General features: G+C 42.4%; 1 pseudogene; it reads left to right on the forward strand.

Annotated features, from left to right (window-relative positions):
- Positions 1 to 257: 257 nt before the first annotated feature.
- LOC143656623 (polypeptide N-acetylgalactosaminyltransferase 1 pseudogene) lies at positions 258 to 2,275 on the forward strand (annotated as a pseudogene).
- The last annotated feature ends 3,471 nt before the right edge of the window (positions 2,276 to 5,746 follow it).

A 5,746-nucleotide genomic window follows, 5' to 3' on the forward strand; every position in this document is an offset into this window, starting at 1 on the left:
CATCAAAATAATGATTAAGTCATCCATTTGTTCTTTCACATTGTTTTGCATAATCTAAAAATTGTTCCCTCTTCTTTGGTATTTGTCTCTGCACTGATTAAATGTTTTCCTAATGCTCCCATAAGGTTTCCAACTTCACTTTGAGGTTTGTTGCAAAAAGGGAAGTGGAAACGAAATGAAAATAAAAGACAACATTTTCAAGGTATCCGAATATCGTGCTCACTTTTAATATTCCTGGAATGTAAAAGTAAGCAGCCATGGAGAAGCAACACACAAAGGCAAATAGAAAGCAAATGCTGAAAATTAAAAAAGAGGAAGTGACGTCTCCCCTCATGAAACGACAAAATGACACATGTAACGATACCACCAGAGTTCTGCGGTGTTATATAGAGTGACAGGTTTCAATGCAGCAGGTGGATGAGTCTGTTGAAACCGCAGAAAACTCTCAGAGGAAGCAGATCTTTAAAACAGGCTGTTGCTTAAAAGATTAGTTTTCAAGTTTGAAAGATCAGGAATTTTTTTCTTACTTACTTTTTCCCCCAGTTATTTTCCCTTTCCTCATCATCCCTCTCCTCCATTCCTCTTTCTTCCTCTCCCTCCCTCCCTCCCCTCTTCTACCACTCCCCTCTCTTTTTTCCACTGACCACAAAGATGGTCCGACTTCATGGATTTAGTCACACCAGTTGACATTCAACAGAGAGTGGCTTGCGGATTGAATGGCCATTAATTAATGTGTGAGAGGTTAGCTATCTCAGGGGCTAACAGATGTTATTCATTTGGAGAGGGCATTACCTTCACACAGGTGTTCAATGTCACGCAAAGACGAAATTAGAAATAAATCTGTTTTTTATCGGAATTAGAGGAATGGAGGCAGATCATCTCAGGGAGACTTCTGTCCAGTTTCCATAGCTGGCTTGTCTCCATTATGGGAGTGGCTCACAGGCCTTGTCTGTAATTGTTCCAGATGTTGTTATAAGCACATCACAACATAGCTTAAGGTCATCCCGGCTCAGTGGGTGCAAGTAACATTTCCGTGTACAGTGAGGAGGCAAAGGTCACATAGCCCCAACCACGCGGTGGCGGTGACCTGCGCTGGGGCTCCAAGGAGCTCGCCGAGCCCGCGGAGGCCTGGCGTGGTGGCGGGAGTGGCAGGGGCTGTGGGGCGGAAGGCGGCTGGAGGGGGGCGCCCGCGGGACCTGCCACCCCTGCCCCTGCGGGCCCAGCACCCTCGCAGCCGCCACGCACTGACCCAGGTTATGAACGTATTTTCTGATGAAATTGCACTGGAATGATTTTCATGACATTTGTATATTTAGATATGTATATAGACATTTTTAAATTTTGCCTTTGCCTTAAAGTGTCAAGAGAAACTTTGCACATTTCAAGGTGGTCTTGGCCACCTCCTTGATTTGGGCGCTCTTGGATCTGTTTCTGCTGGTTTACTTCAGTGAATGCAACAAATGTGATGAGAAAGGGAAAGAGGATTTCCTGCTGGAGATGTTCTAGCGGCGGTACAGAAGCGCATGAAGGTCCTGTAGAAATGGGGAAACCAGCCGTCATTCCTATAGACCATCAAGGAAATATGAAAGAGATGTTTGAAATCAGTCAGTTCAACTTACTGGCGAGTGAGATGATTGCCCTCAACAGAGCTTCACCAGATGTGAGGTTAGAAGGGTGTAAACAAAGGTTTATCGGGATAATCTTCCTACAACTGTGGTGATTGTTTTCCACAGCGAGGCTTGGCGCACACTTCTGCGAACTGTCCATATTGTGATTAAATTACTCACCAAGACATATGTTAGAAGAAATTGTTCTGGTGGATGATGTCAGAGAAAGAGACCTTTTGAAAAGACCTCTAGAGAGTTCTGTGAAGAAATTAAAAGTACCAGTTCATGTAATTCGAATAGAACAAAGTTCTGGGTTGATCAGAGCTAGATGAAAAGGCACTGCTGTGTCTGAAGGTCACCTTCTTAGATTGTCTTGTGAACCTGTAGTGGCATGGCTGGAGCCTCTCTTAGCCAGGATTAGACACAACAGGAAACCAGGCGCATGTCCAGTCGCTGATGTGATCAGTGATGATACTGTGGAGTCTATAGTGGGTTCTGACATGACCTAGGGTGGATTCCACTGGAAGCTCACTTTTCGCTGGTATCCTGTTCCCTAGAGAGAAATGGACTGAAGGAAAGGTGATCGACTCCTCCTGTCATAAAACCAGCAATAGCACAAGGACTTTTTCAATAAACAGAAATTACTTTCAGGAAATTGGAACATGTGATGCTGGGGAGAAGAAGACCTAGAAATGTCCTCTAGGACTTGACAGTTTGGGGGTACTTCAGAAATTGGTACCTGTTCACATGTTGGACATGTGTTTCGTAAAGCTACACCTTACACATTTCCAGGAGGCCCAGGGAAGGTTATCAATAAAAATAACAGATGACTTGGAGAAGTTTGGATGGATGAATTCAAGAATTTCTTCTACATAATTTGCCCAGGTGTTACAAAGGTAGATTATGGAGATATATCATCAAGTCTTGGTCTAAGACAAAAGTTACACTGAAGACCTTCCTCTTGGTACCTGGAGGATATTTATCCTGATGCTCAAATTCCATGTCACTATTTCTCTTTAGGAGAAGTCCGTAATAAGGAAACAAATTAGTGTGTGCATTACATGACTAGAACAGAGAAATAAAAAGTTGCAATTTTTAGCTGTCATGGTATGGGAGGTTATCAGGTTTTTTTTTATACTGCCAACCAAGAAATTGGAACAGTTGACCGTTGCTTGGATGTTTCCAAACTTAATGGTCCGGCACGATGCTCCACTGCCACCCCCTAACAGCAGCCACCTGTGGGAGTGCGACCCGGTGAAGTTCAGCCTGCAGCATGTGGACACGTGTCAGTGCCTGGGGAAAGTGCCGGAGGAGGAGAGCCGGGGGCCCAGCGTTAGGGGTGTGATGGAAGCTGGTCCCAGCCGTGGCTTCTCAGAAACATCGCCCTTCCAGAACCATCCTGAGACCAAGTTTACGAAAAAGAGAACAAAAATAAGGATTGACTGGATTACTTCAGCATACATTTCTGCCACATTCTTAAGTAGCATAAAAGGAAAAGTGTTTTTCTGCTCTGCGGGATGTAAGGCTTATCAGTCATTAAAGTCTAAGACTCCTCTAGCTATTCCTTAGCTGTGAACCAGCCTTCCTGGCCAAGGCCGTGAGACTGTGCACACTGATGTTTACAAGATTGAAAGAGTTTCTCATCAAGAATCATTGTAAAGAAAATTCAGACAATGAAACAACCAAAAAACTGTACTTTCTGGAGAGCTGCACTTCTATGGTTTGCTTGCAGTTCAGTAATTTCTGCTGAATGGGCTGTCATGATGAGGAGATTTCCAAGTTTTTTTCCTGATTAGAATTGGTAGCCAGTATATACTGATAAAAAAATAAATGTAAAATAATTGGAACCAGATTCAAAATCATGAAAATAATATTTGTATGGTAATTTATAAAGTTATGTTGCATAGGGTTGAAAGAAAATGGAATCAGAACTATGGGAAGTATAATTTGCTATAGTATAGTTTTAAATTTCTCTCTATATTTTCTGCTTCAGTGGGGAAAATAACTGATGCCAATGACATTTATTTTATTTTCATATGTGATAATCATGGATGCTTTTTTTTCCTTGGGGGTCTGAAGTTGATCTGGAAAAAGATGGCTCTTTGAGATAATAGTTTTAATGTCTTTCTACAGTTTTTTTAAAAATTTTATTTGGTTTATGGTTGTTGGAATTATAATATTTTACTGTCCATTCAACACTTGTTTAATATTATACTTAACAAGACTGTACTGTAAATTCTTTAGTTATGGGAAATAAATGACATTCGAACAAAACCATTTTCTTGCTTCACACATTTTTTGTTTTGCATGGACAGGCACTGGAAATCGAACCCGGGTCTCCAGCATGGCAGGTGAGAACGCTGCCAGCTGAGCCACCATGGCCTGACCCACACACTTTTTTATATAAAGATAGTCCAAAGCATTTTCTCACAAAATAAACCCAAACAAAGCACCTGAGTGAGGAGGGACAAGGAATCCCCAGCACCAGTGATGTTATGATGGGCATTTTGACAAACTTAGTTATAGAAAGAAGAGCTCCTTGGCTAAAGTGTAAGTTACGGATTTTATGACTCCATAAAAGTTGCCATGATTTGTTTTTAATCTGGCATAAAAGCAGTGATGGAGATTGAAGTCTCAGTCTTGGAAATAGCAAATTAATTGTCCAGATGAACTCTTTGAGAATCACCATGTTCATTCTTTCTGCAGGTTTCCTTTGAGCTTATTACTGAAGAGAAACCACCTTTGGATTTCAAATCGGACCACCTCCCAGCACAGGAACCGAATTGCTTCTCTTTCAGATACACCCTGATTCCTCGGAAGTTCCACCTCACAGCCAGTCTAGAGCTCTGACTTCTCAGGTGACTGATCTTCCTTCATTTCCTTCTCCAATCATGTCTCCAGGTCATCCAGCTGCTGATGGAATCCAAAGAGGAATGTGTCCAGCAGGGTCTCATCCCAGGCCAGAAAAGAACCACTTATGGTGAAAAAGTGGAAGATTTGCTGGAGGAGCTCATGCTAGACAGCGGTGGTAGCGTCTTCTCAAACTGCTTCTCAACCATGAGTGTGTGGGGAGACCAGAAGTCATTCCCTTTCCTCAGACCTAACAGCAAGGAAGTTCTCTCCATTTGACTCACCTGTGTGAAGGGTTCCTGATGGCCATGGCTTCCAGGCAGGACACAGGCCGGACAACAGTTGGGGAAGGGGCAGAGTCTCAGCAGAGCCATCAGCACAGAGTCTGGGAGGCCCCTGGGGAGCTGGTGACTCTGCAGAGCTACCTGGAGAGGGAGCCTCATCTCAGCACATGGTGGGGACACTTGGTGCTCACAGCACACAAACCTTCATTTTCTGGGTTTTTCTATTTCACCCTGTTAGTTTCCTGTCATAAGGTTTTTGGATGTTTCTGAATTCAATTAAAAAATAAACATCTATCAACATGAGTATCTGATGGAAGACTCCAAAGCAAGAAGTGCCATGCAATATCTGCCACAACCTTAATCGATATTTTGTTCACATCCTCTTGGTTGCAGCTTGGGAGAAAATTCTAGACAATGTCAGGTATTGTAGGGATTGCAGTGGTACCCAAAACTTTTCATGACATTACCTCATTGCATCTGTAAAGATATTTTTTATAATACTAACATTGATGGTCATATTTTACTGTGTATTTATTATGAACAGGCTCTCAGCTAAGTGATTTACAAACATAATTTCATTGAATCTTCACAGTTTCCCTTTCATATAATCATCATTGTCATTTATTTATGTTTTATAAATGGAGAAGCAAAACTGAAAGAGGTACTGAGCTCAACAAAACATTATATAAATTGTAGATAAACCCTAAACGGTACTCTCGCCACTTTAACACTTTACCCTTTAGCTGCTCTCTGCACACTGATAATGAAGTCATCACCCTAACTAGCTGTGTGACTTCTGACCTCTCACTGGACTGTGAGCTCCTCGAGGGCAGTAACACTGTCCCTAGATTCTAGAGCAGTGTCTGTCACAGGGGCAGACACAGGAGTCTCTGCCCCACAGCAAGTGCAAAAAGGAGTACGTGTTCCAAAGGGCATGTATCCTAGCATTAAAGAAGTCTGATGGAGATATGAAAGCGTCTGAAAACAGAAATAGTAAAAACTAAT

The sequence above is a fragment of the Tamandua tetradactyla genome, chromosome 2, assembly GCF_023851605.1.
Source record: "Tamandua tetradactyla isolate mTamTet1 chromosome 2, mTamTet1.pri, whole genome shotgun sequence".
Lineage (NCBI taxonomy): Eukaryota > Metazoa > Chordata > Mammalia > Pilosa > Myrmecophagidae > Tamandua > Tamandua tetradactyla.